This window comes from Stegostoma tigrinum, chromosome 11, assembly GCF_030684315.1.
Source record: "Stegostoma tigrinum isolate sSteTig4 chromosome 11, sSteTig4.hap1, whole genome shotgun sequence".
Classification (NCBI taxonomy): Eukaryota; Metazoa; Chordata; class Chondrichthyes; order Orectolobiformes; family Stegostomatidae; genus Stegostoma; species Stegostoma tigrinum.
The window spans coordinates 57,216,087-57,240,445 of NC_081364.1; positions in this window are offsets into that span (position 1 = coordinate 57,216,087).

Consider the following 24,359-nt stretch of genomic DNA (forward strand, 5'->3'; position numbering starts at 1 on the left):
AACCAACAGCTAAACAGAATTATTTAAGAATTGTAAAGGAACAAAGAAAAAGAAATTCTTACTCATACAAAAGAAAACCAAACTGATATTCAATGATGTGTAAAATCATAATAGCAATTTGTTGACAGTAGCTGATTGGAGGTTGCATAAGCAAAAAGCTTATTTGCTTATATATTAAACAGGGGAACTGTTTAATAGAAACTAGCTGCTTTAATTTAGAAATTTTGGAAATGATCAGGAGTACGTTGACCATGACACCTCCTGACAAGTCAGGTCTCAAATGGATTATAAATCTAATTAAAATCCATCAGGCACCTAATAGGACATGTTTGTCACCAGTGACATTGTCAATAGAGGATTCTGTTATTGACTTCATTGTCCAAAGTTTACCTGCAAGGCATCTTGGAGAATATTGTGTGAAGGTCCCTGTGCTGACCGTCTCTAGGAATTGTCACTCCGATAAAATTGAGTCAGTTATTGTGTAGTTAGTTCTATAAATGCAAGAGGAACTCTGAGAAAGTAAGGGAGCATCTTCCTGAAATTTTCAGAACAAGTATTCCACTGTGAGATAGTAAGAGCTGCCAATGATGGAGTCTGAGATAATATAGTGTAGAGCTGGAGGAACACAGCAGGCCAGGCAGCATCTGAGAAGCAGAAAAGCTGACGTTTCGGAACTAGTCCGGACCCGAAACGTCAGTTTTGCTGCTCCTGTAATGCTGCCTGGTCTGCTGTGATCCTGTAGCTCCACACTGTGTTATCTAAATGTGAATTGGCCATCCGTCAAGCATCAAAAGTCAGGAAAAGATTTGAACCAATTTTTATATAAGAGGCAGATGTTTATTTCGTGCCACTGATGCCATCATAACAGACACTATGTATGGAATAAAATTAATGGAAATTTATAAAATAGAAGGTGACCATTAAGTTTATCACGCTGAAGCTGGCTTTTTGAAAGACAATATCTGACTAATCTAATTTCTCACTTCCACATTTTTGTCAGGTCCTCTTTTATTTTGACTCTCAAGTATTCATCCAATTCCTTTTAAAAAATTTACTATTTAACCCATCCAGCAATTCACTGTATAGAAAAAAACCTCCTTATCTCTCTGTTTTGTTGTTTTGATAAGAATCTTAAGTTTTGCCCTCTGTGCATTGAACCTTCTGCCAGAGGAAATGGTTTCCTATTACTTATGCTTTCAAAACTACTCATAGTTTTGATCACCTCTTAATGAACCTCCCCCTATACCTTTTCTGTTCAAAAGAGAGCATTGCTAGTTTATTTAGTCTCTCTGCCTATCTGAGGTCTTTTAAGCCCTAGATCCAATTCATCAGCATTAGGCCGATATCCTTGTGTTTTATGAACTTTTATTACAGGGTAGGGAAAAGTTCTACATGAGTTTATCCATTTGAAAATGTTGCTCGTGTTTATTCATGTCACCCGTGAGACTATGCAAGATCGGTACCGTACTGAGCTACATATGGTGTTAAATAGAAAATAAATAATAGACTGAATGGCCTTATCTAAGCACATACTCATTCCCATTCTAATACCCTGAAGGCTTAACTGTGTTTTATAAAAGCATCAAGTGTTTAATAATGAAGACCACAGCAGTATTTTCATGGAACATATCAGTCACTGGATAATAATGACAGTCCTTGTCTTAATGTAGCGGAAGGAATTTCTCAATTCTCAAAGTATGTTAGGGAGTACAGTTCAACTTCTCAATTGAAAAGATACATTTCAGAATTGAACCTTAGCCAAGAGCACAGTGTTAGCTTATTTATTCAAGTACTTGAAGAAATTTGTGGATGACAAACCCAAAAATAATCTTTGTCGGTTATACCTTTCATAGTGAATGGAAGATTGCCAATGTCATCGCACTTCTAAACTTAGACATCAAAATTAAGACAATCTGCTACAGTCCAGTTCCTGGATCAGATGTTTGCACGTACAAGTTGATGAGAAAATTGGCTGCACTTCTGCAGTGGCTTAACACTGTGTCATTGACAACACTAACACCATGGGGAAAGGGGTAATGGAGACGAATATAAATTCTGATTGCTATTCCTATCTTAAACCGAAGAGAGTGAGTTATCACTTGATTTGCTGCTTTCACTTTTTACTCATGTCCTTACCAGGTAAGATAAAGCCTGTCTCCATACCCCGTTTTCTTCACATATTTTAAACTTCAAACATTTTATTTTTACGATTAAATCAAAGAGGGAGGGTTTATTTAACAAAACATGCAAAACATTGGAAGTTATTTCATGATTTCATTTATCCACAAGCAAACAGGGTCGAAAGAAAGAGAAAGGGAATGAAGGAGTCAGTCACAGCTTGTGAATTTCACAAAAAAGTACAAAAATGTTGGGAGGTGTATATATGACTGAGAATCCAGTGAGTCACTGTCTAATTGGAAGTCTGTCAGCTAGCAATTTTATGCCCATTCTTTGCCTGGGAGCTGGAATGCAGGTGGATGGCTGTCAAAGGTGCAACAGTATTCCATGTATTCAGGAAGCTAGTCCTGTTTGACAGGCAAAGTCTAAAATTCTTTCTGAACATAAGCCTTCTAAGTGAGAGAGAAAGAGATGGTGGGCCGTGGGGTGCAGGGCTTAAGGGGTCAGGTTTTCGAACTGCTGAGGCCTGGAGCTGCTTTAGTCATGATGTTAAGACAGCAACTGATCTCTGAAGTCAAAACTGTATGTCTCAACAATTCAATAAGTGTCTGGCTTCTCCTGGGCTATCAGGAGAAGCAAGGTACTTTGAACGCCCTGATCAAAATGGGCATTGTGAGGTGAAGAGAGTTGATGGTTTTGGTGGTTAATTGGAACACCGTTATCATCTTCGTATTACACAATAATAAACTGCAATGAAAGCAAAAATTGCTGGAGAAGCTCAGCAGGCCTGGAAGTATCCATGGAGAGAAGGCAGAGTTTTGAATCCTTTGAACAGACAGCAGCTAGGAAAACACATGTTTGCAGACGGGGTGTTGGAGAGAAAGGGACTGAATGACTAGGTAGACATGGTGCCCAAGGGAGAGAAAGATAGTTAGGCAGACAAAGGAAAGGTTGATAGTAAGCCAGGGAACGAGAAAAGCTGATAATGGGAACAATGAGTAGGTGAAAATGAGTTGGCTGTGCTGATGGCAGTCCATGTCATGACAGGACCTGGGCTGTGGTGCTGGCTAACGGACATGGAAGGAGGTGTTCAGGCTCTAAATTATTGAATTTGATATTGAAGGTTGCAGGGTCCCCAAGTGGGAAATGAGATGCTGTTCTTCCAGTTTGCGCTGAGCCTCGCTGGAGCATTGCAGCAGGCCCAAGACAGAAATGTTGGCCGGGGAACATAGTGGGATTGAAGTTGCAGGCAACTGGAAGCTTGGGGCCACTCTGTCCATGATAGCAGAACTGCCGAGTTTTTCCAGCAAAGTCTGTCTTTATTTAAGATCTTCAGTGCCTGTAGTTCTTTGTTCTATAACAGTAACTTTCAATTTCATTTTGTCATGGTTTCCAAGACAGCCACAACATCTCTGGACAGCTTACGTTTACAATAATGTTCAGGCTGTTGTGGTGTAGTGAGTGTTAGCATCCCTACCTCTGGGTCAAAAGGCCTGGGTTTAAGTCCCAGCTGCTCTGGAGACGCAGTATGACATATCTGAGCAGGCTGATTAAACCGACCCATAATCACAATAGGTAGCAAAGCAAGATTTCAGGAACTAAAGGCGATGTTAATAGACTAGCTGTCTCAGACTTGCACAAAGTTCTAGCTAATCTGTCCAATGACTATAGCAGCTATCTTAAAAATCCAAACAGGAATGACTACCTACTTTTTAAAGAAAAGGTTTAAACAGGAGAACATGGAACGTTTTATGCACAGGTTTCCACTTCTGAAGAATTAATGACAAAGGCAAGCAGGGGAAGTGGAAAACAGTTGCGCCTTCAAGAGGTTCCCCTTAATTGTTCACATAAATCAATTACTATTTTGTGTATTGAATCGCCAAAATGTTGAGAAATGGTCACATGATCAGAGTTCCATGGAAGTGCAGTGTGTACTGCCATCCATCATCCAACTTCTAAATGTTATTTTTATTTAGGGGCCCATGTAATTGATGTTTCAGGGATTTACATGATCTGATTTTTTTGAAGCTTACATGATGCTATCTTTAGGGTCTATGTGGCCACCTTCTGCTATAATGAGAAGAGTCTTGGAGAGTAAAACAAGATGTAGTTTATAGTATCTCTGCAACCACTGAGTAGATGGTTGCTTATAAGAGCAGCTCTACATTATTGCAGAGTCTGTTGGGCAGACACTTGCCTTAGGTTTGTCTCCCGTGGCAACCTACCTTATTCTCCCACCAAGATTTCACAGCATTATCATAAGGAGAGGCTTACATTGCACTATCCTTTCAGATCTATATACAACAGGTAGGGCAAAGAAAATGCTCTCACGCTCTCAAGATTCCCTTTGTAAGTCGTAGATTTAGCATTAGTGACTGGCAAGGCCTTGCTAAAAATCATTCAGATTGCTGCTACCTTGTCCAAATGTATCAATGATGAGGGAGAGTGATGGCAGAGAATAAAGGAAAAAGAAGCAAATTTTGCACTCTGGATCCCACTACTTTATCGAAAGCCCTACCCATATGCCCAAAGGTCAGCAGATCAAGAATCGGCCTGTTCGGTCACACACAAAAGCACACGACAAAAATTCACGACCCAGAGCAGACATCATCTCAAATCAAGGGACACCACCGGAGCATTTGAAATTCACAGCTGATTTTCAGCGATATTTGTTGCTGAAAACATTGTGATGCTAGGGTCAACAGGAAGGACTGGGCTTTGTTACAGCGAAAGGGAGTAGAAAATCTGAAAATTATCTGGATGAGATTTGAGAATCACATTGCTAGAAGAGTTCTAGGACTCAATCAACAACCCTAAAATGATTGTGAATCACATAGTTTGGAAAATAGGAAATAACTCTAGGGATAAAAGAGGCCTTCAGACAAATGTTATGGAAAAGACCAGACCTCTCAAAACTGTTTTAAGGAAGTAGCCTAGACCTTAATTATTTTCTTATTTTAAAGGTAGATTTGAAGTACCTATTCCAGATGTGATGCAACTGGTCAAACTATTCTAAGTTAAATAAAACACGATTTATTTAAACACTATAGTTAAAGTATAAACAAAAACAAGAGTTATTTAGAATACTTTAACTGTTGGAAAACTTAACCAAACAACAGATATAGTATGTTTTACTAATTAACTGCTCCGTGATAGTAACCATCCCATAAACACAACACTTGGCATAAAGGTGAATTCAGACACAGATTCTTACATGCAGTTCTCTAATCCAGGAGGAAACAACATCAAGAGGGATTTCTGAGAAAATAGCAGCTAGGAATCATTTACTGAAGCTCCAAATCTTGGTGTTCCCAAACAGCTTCTGATTGCAAAAGCTAAAACAAAATTAGAAAGCCTGGTCTGTGAGAGCTGGCCACTCCCCTTCCATTGTTACAACTGTTTTAACAAAAGACGTAAAGCCCTCCTCCATTATTTACTTAAGCTGTTTTCGTGGCCAGTTCAACACCTCTGCCTTTGCAACCTCTTTTCAAAAAATCCCAGGACAAAATAATTTTTTTAAAGTAACAGCATTGTCACACAAAACACATGGTAAGGAATGTTATAAAGAATTCAAAAGATTTTGTTGGAGGTCTTAACATTATCTCCACTTAGAAATTACATGTTCAATAGGCTCACTGAAGTTCTCAGCATAGAATGAGGCCATTCAGTCTACTGTGTTCACTGTTGTCACATTGTCAATGGACTGAATATCTCTCCAAGTTTTAAATACAGGGCTGTCTATTTCTAGACCAACTATCAACAGAGACTTGAGAAATGGGAGTATTTGGAAATAGTAACATCACTCGCCTTGCAAAGTGATTGGACCGAAATTTATTTCCTTGCTCGAAAAGGTAATTTGGTAATTTCTAAGACTTAGGTTTGTAAACAGGGATCTCTTTCAAAAACTATTGCAAAACAATCTGCTCTGTGCAAATGATTACACATCACATTCTGGTTCAAGGCGCTGCTACTGAACTTTTAAATTGATTTGTGGAATTGTTTTATTCGATATATAACACTGTGCAGCAAACATAATTATAAACCAGAAGCAAAACAAAATTCTTTTCTTTACCTGTGATAAGCAGAAAACAGTGCTCTTCTAATAACAACTGAAACATCTACCAAGCTATGCGCTTACAATGGATCATTCACAACATGTCATGAGATTAAAGAAACACCACAGGAAACATGAGCAACAGTTTCCCAATTATTGAGACACATACTGTTCATTTTTTCTTTAGGTTTGGAGAGTTGTTTCTCCAGATGCATATTTTAATGAAACAATACTTGTACGGGCTGACAAGTAATTATCAATATGCTTCACAATGCTGGCCCCTAAATTATTTGTAGAGAACTGACCTCCAAATTTCAAAGATTCAGTTCAATTTCAAATGGAGATGATAATGAGGGCTTACAAAAATATATACTTTGGGAAAGGATAATCTTGATTATGCTCAGACTAGAAGCATCTCTATTCTAGTTGTGGATAAAATGGTGCAAATAGTTCAATAAAATAAATGCACTTTAGTGGCCTATAAAAAGCAAGTTACCAATTAGTACAGTAACACAGATATTGCATGCTGTGCTGGAAGCTACGGCAACAATATACGTTGCTAGAATTATTTAAGTAAGTTTTAACGTTCATACAGCTATTCCTCTTTCATTCATCATAACAACTTAAGTTACTGGCAAAGCTATTTTTTTATTATTGAGGTGGCCTCTTACTAAACCTGCTTTCAACATGCATTTCAGAATCTAAAACTACATTGCAGGTCCCTGATATTAACATCCACTTCAGGCTTCCTAACAGCTCGACAGTTAGACAGCTGGACTCCAAGGAGTGCAAATATTCCTGATGTCCTCCTGTTCCTTTAGGATTTCTGTTACTCGCCAAGTGGAATTATGGTTGGAGCTTATTCCGGCTCTACTAATGTTCTTTTTGTTTTACTTATTCATGGGATGTGGGCCTCACTGGCTAGGCCAGCAATTATTACCCATCCCTAATTACCCAGAGGGCATTTAAGTATCAAACACATTACTGTGGGCCTGGAGTCATGTGTATGTCATACTAGGTAAGGATGATAGTTTCCTTCCCGAAAGAATATTAGTGAACCAGATTGCTTTCGCCCCCAATTAACAATGGCTTCATGGCCTTCATTAGACTTTTAATTCCGATATTTATTGAATTCAACTTCCATCATCTGGATTTGAACCCAAGCCCCCAGAGCATTATCTCCAAGCTAATAGCCTAGTGATAATACCACTAGGCCATCACCTCAAACCCAGCAACAGGGAAGAGGTCTGCAGTGATTGTAATGAGGTCAGCTGGGTGGACCTCATACAGTATGAACTTCCTGATTGGGGTTGTTAACCTGGTCCAGTCAGGGAGCCCTGGCTGACAGACATAAACAGGAGTTCAGGGATTTTGTCCGCTGTAGGACCCAGCTTTGTGCTAGCTGGGCCACTGTCATGTACTATGCACATGCAAATAAAGGGTGATTTGGTGATGGGATACTGGCCTTCATGGAGTTATTTCAAGGCCAAAAAATGAGACCTTTCAGTTCAGAACGAAGCATGGCTGCTTTTAGGGGCCACCCCACAGCTGAATGGTAATGTGTAAAATACAGCTGATTTTTTTTTTGTTCTAGATTCCTAGTCCAGCAGACTGTTTTTTTTACCAGAGTTTCCAGAATCTTGAAGCAACTCATTGGTGAAGTATGTGGAAAGATTGTTCAGCCATGAAGCAGTTAGCAAGTAGATAGTTAATGGGACTAATGGGATTTAACTGGGGAAAGAAGGTGATCAATTCAGGAGAAATGAAAGGCTGAGCGTAGACATTGCATTTGTGATCAGAGTCCGGGCACTGTAACAGCTGACAGCAGCGCGTGCATGTGACTATCAAGGGTCTCATTTGCTTCACTGACTCCGCATTTGGAAAAGCACATCGTGGAAACAAATAGTATCAGAGATAATGGGAACTGCAGATGCTGGAGAATTCCAAGATAATCAAATGTGAGGCTGGATGAACACAGCAGGCCAAGCAGCATCTCAGGAGCACAAAAGCTGACGTTTCGGGCCGAGACCCTTCATCAGAGAGGGGGATGGAGAGAGGGAGCTGGAATAAATAGGGAGAGAGGGGGAGGCGGACCGAAGATGGAGAGTAAAGAAGATAGGTGGAGAGAGTATAGGTGGGGAGGTAGGGAGGGGATAGGTCAGTCCAGGGAAGACGGACAGGTCAAGGAGGTGGGATGAGGTTAGTAGGTAGCTGGGGGTGCGGCTTGGTGTGGGAGGAAGGGATGGGTGAGAGGAAGAACCGGTTAGGGAGGCAGAGAACAGGTTGGACTGGTTTTGGGATGCAGTGGGTGGGGGGGAAGAGCTGGGCTGGTTGTGTGGTGCAGTGGGGGGAGGGGAAGAACTAGGCTGGTTGAGGGATGCAGTAGGGGAAGGGGAGATTTTGAAACTGGTGAAGTCCACATTGATACCATATGGCTGCAGGGTTCCCAGGCGGAATATGAGTTGCTGTTCCTGCAACCTTCGGGTGGCATCATTGTGGCAGTGCAGGAGGCCTCCTGCACTGCCACAATGATGCCACCCGAAGGTTGCAGGAACAGCAACTCATATTCCGCCTGGGAACCCTGCAACCATATGGTATCAATGTGGACTTCACCAGCTTCAAAATCTCCCCTTCCCCTACTGCATCCCTCAACCAGCCTAGTTCTTCCCCTCCCCCCACTGCACCACACAACCAGCCCAGCTCTTCCCCCACACCCACTGCATCCCAAAACCAGTCCAACCTGTCTCTGCCTCCCTAACCGGTTCTTCCTCTCACCCATCCCTTCCTCCCACACCAAGCCGCACCCCCAGCTACCTACTAACCTCATCCCACCTCCTTGACCTGTCCGTCTTCCCTGGACTGACCTATCCCCTCCCTACCTCCCCACCTATACTCTCTCCACCTATCTTCTTTACTCTCCATCTTCGGTCCGCCTCCCCCTCTCTCCCTATTTATTCCAGCTCCCTCTCCCCATCCCGCTCTCTGATGAAGGGTCTAGGCCCGAAACGTCAGCTTTTGTGCTCCTGAGATGCTGCTTGGCCTGCTGTGTTCATCCAGCCTCACATTTGATTATCGTGGAAACAAATATTGCTTTATCAGCATTTTATCGGCTCACTGTCAAGAAAACACAGAACTGGCACAAGCTTTCTCAAGCATAACAAAGCTACAGAGGGCACCCAAACTGGCACCCAGTGCCTAATGTCTGCTTCTAATACGGCCAACAGAAGCGGTTTATTGTGGGCATTACAGGATGGTGGGCAGTACACCACTGACTCATAAAGAGCATGCAGTTCTCATTCGCTGTACACCTAGGTTGAAGTGTTTGAAAGTCCAGTCCTGTTAAATAAGCTTGACTGCAATCAGAGACCATGTGAAGGCGATCCTGTCTCCCAGTATCAAGATTGTCTTCCCAGATCAATCATATTAGCCATCTTGGGGGGAAGATCAGGTCCAAAGGGCAGGAGCCCAGATCTTCTGTGCTCATTTATCTCTTCCAACAAATAGAAATGTATGTATGGTTTAGCTCAATCAACTTCAGAGTGATAGGATGGCAAAGTTAATTCCAATAGAGAGATCGAGAGCTACAATGGCAAAAGAAGAGAGAGAAACAGATAACTGTTCTCGAACTGACAGGCAATCAATGTCTGCAGATAGCTTGGTTGTCAAACAAGAAACTTGACTGGGACTTGATAGCTGACGTGGAAACAAGAAGCCTTGCCGAATGCAGCGATAGGAGACTGCTCGTCTCAGTTTCTTCTCTTCTGTCCACTTTCATCTCAAATTGAGGGGACTACAAACCCCAATCAGTAAACATACCTGTGCATATAACCCAGATGCACTTTTGAGAGTAAAACTTCTTCATCTCTGTTTGCCAGTACAATGCAGCAGAGGTAGAAAATTCGGTGGGGCTTTTTTGAAATTTTGCAATTGAGTTCCCAGGACTGCATCAACTTGTACCCCAAGGTCTCTTTGTTTGGCCATACTCCGCAAGACCCTACCATTAAGTGTATAAGTCCTACACTGATTTGCCTTTCAAAAAGTCTTTGTAAATATGACCACCTCCTGTGAGAAAGATTACTCAAAATACATCTAGATGTGAGGGCTTACTTATCTGATATGTTTCCCTTAATCTCAGTCGAGGAACATTGAGTGTTGGTAATGCGTCGGTGGTGGAGGGATTGGATGCTTATGGATGTAGTGACAGTGAAGCAGGTTGCTTTAGCCTGGATGGCATCAAGTTCCTTGAGTGTTGTCAGAGCTGCACCTATCCAGGCAAGTGGAGAATATTCCATCACACTCCTGACTTGTGCCTTAAAGGTGATCCTCCGCAAGGTTCCGCGTGGTAGACTAGTTGATAAGATTAGACCCAGGGAGGTGTAACCGGCTGGGTACAAAATTGGCTGATGGTAGGAGATAGAGGCAGTGGAGGGATGTTACTCAAACTGAAGCCGGTGACCAACAGTATGCTGCAAGGGTCAGTGCTTGTTCCACTGCTGTTTGCCATTTATATAAACAATTTGAATGAGAATATAGGAGGAATAGTTAGTACGTTTGTGGATGAAAATGAAGAACTGTGGAGAATGAATGAAAGAAGTCAAAGTCACATGACACCATGTTATAGTCCAACAGGTTTATTTGAAAGTAAGATAATAAAATGTGAGGCTGGATGAACACAGCAGGCCAAGCAGCATCTCAGGAGCACAAAAGCTGACGTTTCGGGCCTAGACCCTTCATCAGAGAGGGGGATGGGGAGAGGGAACTGGAATAAATAGGGAGAGAGGGGGAGGCGGACCGAAGATGGAGAGAAAAGAAGATAGTTGGAGAGGAGTGTATAGGCGGGGAGGTAGGGAGGGGATAGGTCAGTCCAGGGAAGACGGACAGGTCAAGGAGGTGGGATGAGGTTAGTAGGTAGGAGATGGAGGTGCGGCTTGGGGTGGGAGAAAGGGATGGGTGAGAGGAAGAACAGGTTAGGGAGGCAGAGACAGGTTGGACTGGTTTTGGGATGCAGTGGGTGGAGGGGAAGAGCTGGGCTGGTTGTTTGGTGCAGTGGGGGGAGGGTATGAACTGGGCTGGTTTTGGGATATGGTGGGGGTAGGGGAGATTTTGAAGCTGGTGTAGTCCACATTGATACCATATGGCTGCAGGGTTCCCAAGCAGAATATGAGTTGCTGTTCTTGCAACCTTCGGGTGGCATCATTGTGGCACTGCAGGAGGCCCGTGATGGACATGTCATCTAAAGAATGGGAGGGGGAGTGGAAATGGTTTGCGACTGGGAGGTGTAGTTGTTTATTGCGAACTGAGCAGAGGTGTTCTGCAAAGCGATCCCCAAGCCTCCGCTTGGTTTCCCCAATGTAGAGGAAGCCATACCGGGTACAGTGGATGCAGTATACCACATTGGCAGATGTGCAGGTGAACCTCTGCTTAATGTGGAAAGTCATCTTGGGGCCTGGGATAGGGGTGAGGGAGGAGGTGTGGGGGCAAGTGTAGCATTTCCTGCAGTTGCAGGGGAAGGTGCCGGGTGTGGTGGGGTTGGAGAGCAGTGTGGAGCAAACAAGAGAGTCACGGAGAGAATGGTCTCTCCGGAAAGCAGACAAGGGTGGGGATGGAAAAATGGCTTGGGTGGTGGGGTCGGATTGTAGATGACGGAAGTGTCGGAGGATGATGCGTTGTATCCGGAGGTTGGTGGGGTGGTGTGTGAGAACGAGGGGGATCCTCTTTGGGCGGTTGTGGCGGGGGCAGGGTGTGAGGGATGTGTTGCGGGAAATGCAGGAGATGCGGTCAAGGGCGTTCTCGACAACTGTCGGGGGAAAGTTGCGGTCCTTGAAGAACTTGGACATCTGGGATGTGTGGGAGTAGAATGCCTCATCGTGGGAGCAGATGCGGCGGAGGCGGAGGAATTGGGAATAGGGGATGGAATTTTTGCAGGAGGGTGGGTGGGAGGAGGTGTATTCTAGGTAGCTGTGGGAGTCGGTGGGCTTGAAATGGACATCAGTTACAAGCTGGTTGCCTGAGATGGAGACTGAGAGGTCCAGGAAGGTGAGGGATGTGCTGGAGATGGCCCAGGTGAACTGAAGGTTGGGGTGGAATGTGTTGGTGAAGTGGATGAACTGTTCGAGCTCCTCTGGGGAGCAAGAGGCGGCGCCGATAGAGTCATCAACGTAACGGAGGAAGAGGTGGGGTTTGGGGCCTGTGTAGGTGCGGAAAAGGGACTGAAAGTACAAACTTTCATAGCATTGCTCATGTGAAGTCACCTGACAAAGGGGCAGTGCTTAGAAAGCTTGTGATTTCAAATAAACCTGTTGGTCTAAAACAAAGGAACGATGTTACTGATGACTGGGGAACTCATAACCACAATGACTCTTACCAATGTTAATAAATGCACCATAGACAGCATCCTGTCTGGATGCACCACAGCATGGTATGGCAGCTTCTGCGCTCAAGATCACAAAAAATTACAGACAGCTGTGAACACAGCCCATTCCATCATGAAAACCAGCTTTCCTTCCATTGACTCCGTCTATACTTCCCACTGCCTTCCGAAAGCAACATAATCAAGGACCCCTCCCACCCTGGTTATACTCTCTTCCAGCCTCTTCTATCAGGCAGAAGACACATACTTTTGAAAATATGTACCGACAGATTAAAGAACAGTTTCTTCCCTGCTGTTATCAGACTTATGAGTTGACCTCTCATATATTAGAGCTGATCTTTCTCTGCACCTTCTCTGTAGCTGTAACACTATATTATGAATTCTGTTCTATTACCCTGGCATACTCGTGTAAGATATGATTTGTCTGGTTGGCATGCAATACAATATTTTACACTGTATCTCGATACACGTGGTAATAATAAATCAAACCAAGTCAAACCACAGTCATAGCCTAAGGGTATGGGGTAGGGCATTTAGGACTGAAACGAAGGGAACCTGTGGCAGTCTCTACCACAGAAAGTAGTTGAGGCCAAAACATTGAACGTTTTCAAGGATGTAGACATTGCTCTTAAGGCTGAAGGGACCAAAGGGAAAGGGGAGAAATTGGGAACGTGGCACTGAGTTGGATGATAATCCATGATCAAACTAAATGCTCAAGTAGACTCGAAGACCCTAGTCTTGTTCCTGTTTCTTAAGTTTGTATGACTCTTCTTTAAAACTTTTAATTTGTCTCACCTAATTTTGTTTGCTGTCAAAATATCACATTCTCTGAATTTGGTATTATAGGAACATATAAGGTGAAGGAGCAACTCAGATTTATACAATGGGCAGAGTGAGCATGTCAAAGATTTTCTGAAACATTTGTTTTAGGTTAGGAACTGGGCAGTATGGACTAGGGCTCAGGTTATCTTTTGAGAACCTTTCAAAATAAGCCTGGAGACTGGAGTAATGGCTTGAGTGTTAATGTCAGTGGGTGAGTGGGATTGAGGAACTTGTATCATGCTGGGGTGTCATTTTTATTTAATTATCTCTATTACCAATTCTAAATAATATTATTCTCCTAGGCACTATAGGGAACTTACCATGGGCAATCGGCCTACGCTGCATACCTTTAAACTGTGGGAGAAAACCGATGAAGAGACAAACAGTATGCAAACGCCAGAGCAAAAACAAAGTTGCTGGAAAAGCTCAGCAGGCCTGGCGGCATCTATCCTGAGGAAGGGTCATCGGACCTGAAATGTTAACTCTGTTTTCTCCTCCACAGATGCTGCCAGACCTGCTGTGCTTTTCCAGCAACTTTGTTTTTTGTTCCTGATTGATAGCATCACAGTTCATTTGGATTTTATTTAGCATGCAAACTCCACACAGATCGCTGCCCCAGACAGAATTGAACCCAGGTCCCTAGCACTGTGAGGCAGTTATGTTAACCATTGAGCCACTGTGGCAACCCATAGGCTGGATAGGCTGGGGCTTTTTTCCTTGGAGCGTAGAAAGCTGGGGGTGACGTTATAGAGGTTTATAAAAAAACTGAAGGCATATAGGGTGAATAGCCAAGGCCTGTTTACCATGGTAGGGGAGTCCAAATCTAGACAGCACAGGTTTAAAGTGAGAGGGAAAAGATTTAAAAGGGACTGGAGGGGTAACTTTTCCACACAGAAGGTGGTGTATATATAGAATGAGCTTGAAGTAGTGAAGGCAAATACAATGTCATTTGAAAGACATTTGGACAGATATATGGACAGGAAATGTTTAGGGAGATAGGGGCCAAATGCAGGCCACTGGCACTAGTTCAACACATTGGTTGGTATGGGCGAGTTGGCTCAAAGGGTCCGTCTCTGTGCTATATGACCCTATGACAATCTTTGGTGTGTCAAGAAGTGAGTTATTTGCTCCAGTATGCCTGGCCTCTGACCTGCTCTTGTAACTATTGGATTTATGTGGCAAGTTCAGTCCGCATTTGTGGCCAACAGTAACGCCAGGATGTTGATATTGTTTATAATCTAAAGATTAAACTGTCCAGGTGAATCAACTCCTAAGGTTAAAGGTAGCTACAAGTAACATTGCAACTCAAACAGCATAAAAGAGATTGAAATATACATATAGTTCGTAATTGGCAATCTTCACTTTTGAGTCTGCATGCATGCCTGAACTGCAAAATTCCTGTGGCAACTGGTAAACTTTGATTAGTTCGCTGCAAGTAACTGTTTCAAGGACAAATCATTACCAACCGACCAGTCAAGGAATGTCTGGCCTTGGAGGCCCAACAGAATAAAGCATCTATTGAGATCATCAATGTGCCAGTAAATAATTGTTTCATCATGTCAACAGGGAGAAAGGTAGTGATTTTGCATGACTGTTGGAAATGTTTCCCATTGCTATCCTATTGAAGAACATTTCAATAATTTGTCTTTGACAGCAGAATTCTTATCACAGTGACAAGGACAATGTTGAATGAACAGCAATATCCCAGCAACAGATCTAAGACTGTCAAACTATCTCAATGCCTTGTATACTAGAAAGACATCCACAGAGGGCAAGTTTAGATGTCCAACCCAAATCAACACATTGAAGTAAGGAGCTTATATAACACACTTAAGATGTACCAGGAAAATCAAATTGAGGATTTTGCTTAAACAAATTGGAGGTGAGCTGCTTACAACTCTAAGGAATGCAGGCCAAAGTTCATAATCCAGCACATGGTCAAAAAGAAGAAATCCAACATCTAGGCACCAAAAAAGCTATTGCCTGATCAAGAAATCCTACTCCAAGGGAGAAAGTATTTGTTTGACGAGAGCAACCACCTTCAAAAACAGACATTCATGAGTATAAGTGTTTCCCAGATAAGTTTAAGGGAGTGATTGCCTGAATTAGAAAGGAAGAGTTTACCTGTGAATGAAATTTGGGAGATTAAGTGTCCTCCAGATATGGGACTGGACCAAATGTCAGGCTGAGTATGGAAAACATCCTTCGTGATGACATCCAAGGGATTAAAAAAATTTCCACCAGCGGAGAATGTTTTACAGCTAGTATAAAACAAGATAATCGTTCTTAAGATACAAGCTCAACAGTTTTCCATCTCAGAAGGGATGCAGTCTGGAAGAATTGTGAGAACTCTAGACTGCCTGTAATTGTGATAGCAGAGACTTGGTAGAAAATAGAGACGTGGTAAATATAAAAGCAGTTATATATGTGAATGCATAGTTGTTAACTATATGAAAAATTGGTGGGTAGCATTGTGGAAATGTTCTACAACATAATGTCTTTAATATTGAAGTTCCTTTCACTCTCTCCAACCTGATGATGCCACACAGACTTTGTTTGGACAAATAGGCAGTCTTGCACAAGATCCTGATAGAAACTGACTTGATCTATCTGACTTCTAATAATTTTAATTATGTTTAACAAATTATTATTAGTAACATAAATTGTTATCATGCAAACAACTGCACTTTGTTAAGGAAGTAACAAGTATTTCTTCTTGCTAAGACTTATGAGTAGTCTATTCTCCAGCACTGATAATTGGACAAACCCTTAGACTCAGAATAGTTTGGAGCATTATTGGCAAAGAATTACTCCAACCACCAGTCATTAGGTTCATACCAGAGCCCAAAAGGATGTAATGCAGATTTCATTGATTCTGTCTCAGATTGTTCCTTTCAGTTTCGGGGTCAGTAAATGGTTCAGTGATCGCATTCTAAAATCTCGGGCATTTATAGTGAGACCGTTGGAAAGAAAATATGGCTAACCATCTGTTCAAACTAATTTATGGAGTGCCAAGGATGGACCATGGAAGATATGAGGAGGCATGGGGTAAATGGTGGGTTGATGGAATAGGAGGGGTGAGATCTAGAGCATCTAATAACTGTGAATATGACTAAATCATATCTCAGTAAATTAAAGCATGACTTCTAACCTGAAGACCTTGCTATATGTCTGTCTCTGTTGCCACCTTCGGCTTGCATCTGGAGGTAGAGAGCCCATCTCCAGCCTACACCCAACTCGCAGTATCAAGATAGGGTGAGTAGGATCCTCCAGAATTAGAAAACCATTATGAGGTGAGAAAAATGGGCAACTCCCAATATCTACCTCTTTGATTAAAATCTGGAGCTCAGTCTGTCCTCTCATTATTTCACAGAAGAGCAAAAAATTCTGTTCAGTGTCTGACCAACACTTATTTCTCAATCAACATCAATGAAACAGATTATTAAAACATCCCAAAGCATTTCACTGAGATGTGGTAAAATCAATATTTGTTGCTCTAAATTTAGGAAGCGTCACATTGTATTTTTATATTTAAAGGCTGCCTATGAAGTGAATGGCAATTATCTGGCAATTACTCCCTTCTCTAGTTCCCACAACAACAGGCTGTTCATGTTTAATTAGCCCTTGGATATGTGGGACATGATTCAGATGCTGTCACCCATCATTGTGTCTGGTCATCCTCTGCATCAGCTGTGAGGTGGGAGCCCCCCCTGCTGACCAAAAACATGTTACAGCCTCATTTCAAATGACGAGGAATGTTCGTTCCGTATCTTACTGAGAAAATAGCAGTGGCTTCTAGAGCAAATTTACACACGAGCCCAGCATAACAGGACGGATACATCCTCATAACATTTACATCTGTTGTGTAGGTTTTATTGGACTGCTGTTGTGTGATTGTCATAGAGCTGAGTGCTTCGAGACATGACTTATTTGAGAAACAGTCTTCTTTTGCCTTCTTTATTCAATATACTGTTCTTCTTGAGGCCTTTAAGTTCTTAAGGGATTAATAAACGACAAATATATGATTGCTGATTTACCTAAACTATTGAGAAAAAAATACCGTAACTGAAAATGTTTGAAGCAATGTTTTGAAGACTTTTTTCAAGGTCTTCCATTCTCTAACAACCTGTAAAACAGAAGGATGTCGAAGTTAAAGATTCCAGTTATGCTGGTAATACAGAGAAAGATTACATGAATGCCTTTGCTTCTTTTGTCAAAACCATTGAGAGTTTCATGGATGCATTTCTTCACCTTGTTTGTTGAAGCTATTGTATTCAGTTGTCAAAATTTGTTTTCCAAACCAATGACTCAAACTCTCCCCATCTAAGCCTGACTAAATATAATGTTTCCAACCTCTAGGCCATCAAAGACATCTCCATGATATCCAAGGCAATATCATACACCTCTTCACTGCCTAACTCTGGACCACAAGACAAATGAAAATTCTGTGGGCATTATCCATTGCTCAGGCAGTGTTTTCTAACCATATAAAAGGGCTATTGCTGCAGTGTCTTTAAAACAAATACTATTTTAACCTTGCTAACAAAGTGTGTGGCTGGATGAACACAGCAGGTCAAGCAGCATCTCAGGAGCACAAAAGCTGATGTTTCGGGCCTACACCCTTCATCAGAGAGGGGGATGGGAGAGGGCTCTGAAATAAATAGGGAGAGAGGGGGAGGCGGATCGAATATGGAGAGAAAAGAAGATAGGTGGAGAGGAGAGTATAGGTGGGGAGGTAGGGAGGGGATAGGTCAGTCCAGGGAAGACGGACAGGCCAAGGAGGTGGGGTGAGGTTAGTAGGTAGGAAATTGAGGTGCAGCTTGAGGTGGGAGGAAGGGATGGGTGAGAGGAAGAACAGGTTAGGGAGGTGGAGACAGGCTGGGCTGGTTTTGGGATGCAGTGGGTGGAGGGGAGATTTTGAAGCTGATGAAGTCCAAATTGATACCATTGGGCTCCAGGGTTCCCAAGCAGAATATGAGTTGCTGTTCCTGCAACCTTCGGGTGGCATCATTGTGGCACTGCAGGAGGCCCATGATGGACATGTCGTCTGAGAAATGGGAGGGGTAGTTAAAATGGTTCGCACTGGGAGGTGCTGTTGTTTATTGCGAACCGAGCGGAGGTGTTCTGCAAAGTGGTCCTCAAGCCTCCGCTTGGTTTCCCCAATGTAGAGGAAGCCACACCGGGTACAGTGGATACAGTGTACCACATTGGCAGATGTGCAGGTGAACATCTGTTGAATGTGGAAAGTCATCTTGGGGCTTGGGATGGGGGTGAGGCAGGAGGTGTGGGGGCAAGTGTAGCACTTCCTGCAGTTGCAGGGGAAGGTGCCGGGTGTGGTGGGGTTGGAGGGGAGTGTGGAGCGGACAAGGGAGTCAAGGAGAGAGTGGTCTCTCCAGAAGACAGACATGGGTGGGGATGGAAAAATGTCTTGGGTGGTGGGGTTGGATTGTAGATGGTGGAAGTGTCGGAGGATGTTGCGTTGTATCCAGAGGTTGGTGGGGTGGTATATGCGAACGCGGGGGATCCACTTGGGGCGGCTGTGGCGGGGGCGGGGTGTGAGGGATGTATCTCCCGCATTTCCCGCAACACATACCTCACACCCCCCTCCCGCCACAATTGCCCCAAGACAATCCCATCTAGAATCCGACCCCACCTCCCAAGACATTTTTCCATCCCACCCTTGTCTGCCTTCCGGAGAGCCCACTCTCTCCTTGATTCCCTTGTCCGCTCCACACTCCCCTCCAACCCCACCACACCCGGCACCTTCCCCTGCAACCGCAGGAAGTGCTACACTTGCCCCCACACCTCCTCCCTCACCCCCATCCCAGGCCCCAAGATGACTTTCCACATTCAGCAGATGTTCACCTGCACATCTGCCAATGTGATATACTGTATCCACTGGACCCGGTGTGGCTCCCTCTACATTGGGGAAACCAAGCGGAGGCTTGAGGACCGCTTTGCAGAACACCTCCACTCGGTTCGTAATAAACAACTGCACCTCCCAGTCGCGAACCATTTTAACTACCCCTCCCATTCCTCAGACGACATGTCCATCCTGGGCCTCCTGCAGTGCCACAATGATGCCACCCAAAGGTTGCAGGAACAGCAACTCATATTCCGCTTGGGAACCCTACAGCCCAATGGTATCAATGTGGACTTCACAAGCTTCAAACTCTCCCCTTCCCCCACTGCATCCCAAAACCAGCCCAGCTCGTCCCCTCCCACCACTGCATCCCAAAACCAGCCCAGCCTGTCCCCGCCTCCCTAACCTGTTCTTCCTCTCACCTATCACTTCCTCCCACCTCAAGCTGCACCTCAATTTTCTACATACTAACCTCACCCCGCCTCCTTGGCCTGTCCGTCTTCCCTGGACTGACCTATCCCCTCCCTACCTCCGCACCTATGCTCTCCTCTCCACCTATCTACTTTTCTCTCCATCTTCGGTCCGCCTCCCCCTCTCTCCCTATTTATTCCAGAACCCTCACCCCATCCCCCTCTCTGATGAAGGGTCTAGGCCCGAAACGTCAGCTTTTGTGCTCCTGAGATGCACCCTGGCCTGCTGTGTTCATCCAGCTTCACCCTTTGTTATCTTGGATTCTCCAGCATCTGCAGTTCCCATTATTTCTATTTTAACCTTAATATCTTTCTCACTTAGAGAGCCTTCAAAGCACCACGTTGTACTATTTTGTTAATTCACCATCATACCTAATTGAATATCTGTAAAATAATTGATGGTTATGGGCAATGCTTTATACTGCAAGCTAACCCAATTTGACTGCTCAATACAACCTTAAACATCTGTGATCAACAAAATGCTTTGATACCACTGTTAATCACTAGTTTTACAACCACCAGCACTAATCCAATCAATACCTCCCAAGCACTGGCTTCTCTTACCACTCATATAGATTCACCCCCTTCTTATTTTTATTTGATTATTACTTGAATGGTAAAAAGTTGCAGCCTGATGCTATGCAGAGGGACCTGGGTGTCCTTGTGCAGGAACCACAGAAGGTTGGTCTGCAGGCACAACAAGTAATTAGGATACCAAATGGAATTTTTTCCTTCATTGCTAAAGGGATTGAGTTTAGAAGCAGACAGGTCATGTTGCAGCTGTGCAAGGTGCTGGTGAGGCCATATCTGGAGTACTGTGTGCAGTTTTGGACTCCTTACTTGAGGAAGGATGTACTGGCACTGGAGGGGGTGCAGAGGAGGTTCATTAGGTTGATTCCGGAGTTGAGGGAGATGGCTTATGAGGAGAGACTGAGTAAATTCGGATTCTCGTCAATGGAATTCAGAAGATTGAGAGGGGATCTTGTGGAAACGTATAAAATTATGGAAGGAATAGATAAGATAGAAGTAGAAAGAAGGTTCCCACTGGCAGGTGAAGCTAGGACAAGAGGGCCCTGCCTCAAGATTAGAGGGAGCAGATTTAGGACTGAATTGAGAAAGAACTTATTCACTCAGAGAGTTGTTAATCTATGGAATTCCTTGCCTGGTGAAGTAGTTGACGTTACTTCAGTAAACGATTTTAAAGCTATGGTAGATTTTTTTTGAACAATAAGGGAATTAAGGGATATGGTGAGAATGTGGGTAAGTAGATCTGAGCCCACGAAAAGATCAGCCATGATATTATTGAATGATGGAGCAGGCTCAAAGGGCCGAATGGCCTACTCCTGTTCTTAGTTCTTATGCTTAATATATATACTCTGGGGACATCACCCAAGGTCACAAGGCACAGGGTCAGTCTTTTTAGAAATCAACATGATAAATTGCCTTATGCCAAATAATAATGCTTAATGTACAAACTGGAAACTGGAACAGAACTTTTAATCATGGACCTACTTTAAAAAAAAACACTTAAAAATGAACAAGATGATCAGCTCATTGCCATTTGTGGTACTCATCTGTGTATAAATTGATTCCCTTTAATTTCCAGCTTATCAGTACTGAATGCACTTCAAAAGCAATTCATTTTTGGTAAAGTCATCAAGTGATACTTGGTTTTGCAGCTCAGTAACAGGCCATTCAGGCCCATATATAGATGCTAATATTAATCTTCTACATGAACTTGCCTTTTACCTCTGCTTCATTGAGCTATTCATGTGCTCCCCTGTAGCTTTACTTTCAATGGATCTGTAAATTTATCAACTGCTCCTTGTGGTAGCATATTCTGCATTTGAACTTCTGTCTCTTTATAGAGTTTGGTCCTGAATTCATACTAATTAATCTACCCATTTTGTGTGTTTCTCCACATTTGGACATGTTGTCCCTCGACAATCTATATGATTGAACTCATTTCTTGATCACCATCTTATATTCTATTCTCAGGTCAAAACCCCCTCAGCCTTCTCTTTGTGGCCCGGTCTGCCAAATCCTCCTGGATGGTTATGATTTCTTACTTCTGGTATCAGTGATTTAACCTACCATGTCCACTCCTTCTACGTGGAGTGGAATGACTAAATTGTTCACTTCCAGTATCGAACAGTTTATTGATGTTACATTGAAAGGAAGAAACCTCATAGGGTCCAGTAACTTCTTTTCTGTACAAAGGAAAGACATAAAAGCTTTATGTATCTCTTTTCAGCCTGCCTTAGCAATAACAAACCAATTGCAAAACAGTCATGTTATTGATTGATTACATGTACATTCAAACAGGTCATATGACTACATGATCAGTTGATGGACAGTTATACTTCTTCTCTTGGATACAATGAGCTGAATGGCCTGTAGGGAGTCTGTGATTAATTAATGCAAGTCAACCTTTGCCCATTCTATCACATATTAAAAGGCAAACTTTGAATTAGCTTCCAAGAGGAGCTTCTATCTGTTCTTCTCATGGATGCCCCTCATCAAAACTGTCTCTGTGTAAGCAATAGCTGCATTCTTATTTCTTCTTAATAAGGTCTTGTTGTGTGATTTTTACAAGATACTTTATATCTTATGAATGCCATGAGTACAAAGGCCAGGATTCTGACCTTAAATTGCTGCTTCAGCTAACAATTTTCTTTGGCCACTTCCACGTCAACTCAAAACTGTAGGCAGCCATTTTTGGTTAACTAATAACTATGGGCAGCACTAACAATTGTAACAAAAAGAATAAGAGGGTCACTAAAGAGGGAGATGTTTTTGTCTGTGGTGGAATGTAAGGTGTGGCTCTAAACTTTCAGAATGACAGCAATCTCCTCATTTAAGTCTATTCTTCATAGTTTTTAATTTGGTTTTTACCCTTAGATTCTATACACGCTCAAGTGGGTTCTATTATCAGTGTGTTGTCCTCCCGTTCTGATTTACCTCCATGGGATAATAAGCCGTAGATAGTACAGACGAATATATTCTCTCTAATCATAGTATTACAAAATTGTAATGGGCAGCAGGAAACCATTCTGCCCATCAGGAGCTTAGCTGCTCTCTGAGCATTTTGATTTAGCACCAAGCTCTGCTTTCAAATCAATTAAACTTTTTCCTGATTGAATTTTATAAAAGCATTCATTCCTGTTTGCCTGCTGGAATTAGTCTAAGGCTCACATTTTTTTTGCTGAGCACCCACTAAAAAAATAAGTTTAGAGCCTTTAGTGTCAGTGTTTATTTAGTTTGTGGAAACATTGAATCAATATTAATCATTGAACAATTTCAAACAGTGCTGACTATTTACTGCAACTGCAGTTGAACTCCCCATAATCTGCTGTCATTCAACCAGTCAGTTATGCTCAATGCTCAGCATTCTAACCTACTGATGGAGCTTTCCTTCCACAGCAAACATATTACTTAAAAATAATCCCAGTTACTTTTCTGTTTCACAATTTTATAATGCAATGTTTTCCTAACACTCCTGTGGTCAGTGTTCTGGAAAAGTACAGCGAAAGTCACTCAGGCTGTCATTCTTTCTTTGGCTATTATTTCCTCAATGATGTAAGTTGCTGAATAGAAATTTAACACCGTTTAGGTCTTGCTGCAATCTGATGAACAGACCATTGTTACACAGTTATAGAGTCACACAGCGTGGAAACAGTCCCTTTGGTCCCACTTGTCAACACCGACCAGATATCCTAGATTAATCTAGTCCCATTTGCCAGCATTTGGCCCATATCGCTCTGAATCTTTCCTATTCATATACCCATCCAGATACCTTTTATGTGTTGTAATTGTACCTGCTTCAATCATCTCTTCTGGTAGCTCGCTCCATACATGCGCCAGCCTCTGCATGGAAAAAAATTAACCCTCAGCTCCTTTTTAAATCATTCCCTTCTCACCTCAAACCTATGCCCTTTAGGTTTGCCCTGGGAAAAAAAGATCTTGGCTATTCATCCGATCCATGTCCCTCAAGATTTTACATACCTCTATGAGGTAAGCCCTCAGCTCCACAGAGATGTTGCCCTGGTCTGATCGTTTTACCCAGTGGTTCAAAGCTCATGCCTCCGCCCACCCTGCCACCATTGAAATATCTACAATGCATACACACCTCCTTCTCTACCATCTACACCCCAAACTCTGTCCATCTAACCTCTCCTATCTTTGTAATCCCTGTCTTGCCCCAGCAACCCCCTTCCACCATGTTTGAGATCTACCATGTCCCTCAGGCCTCCTTGTTGCCCAATCTCCCCCACCCCCAACACTGATTACACCTCACGGCCTCCTTCCTACCCTCAATTTCCCTATACCCGCTGTGCAAATAGCTGCCTTTCAACTCCCAAATGATAGAGTGAATGGAGTAAAGAGCAACAAAAGATAAGCTTTGGAGGAATGAAGGGCTCTGCATCTTTCGACTGTGTGCCTTGTCCTATTGTGCTGGGAGAGAGAGAAAACAATGTCGGGTGATGTGCCTGTCACAGTTGAATATCTGGAGGTGTGTCGTCATAACGAGTTGTTGTTGTGATGCCAAGCAGCATTTGACATGAAAGAGATGAAGTTGAATTATTTGGGCATTAGGCATATGGCTGATTTCCAGGGATGGCTGAAAGGTAAGTGACGTTGCTGGGATATATTGAACAGTAT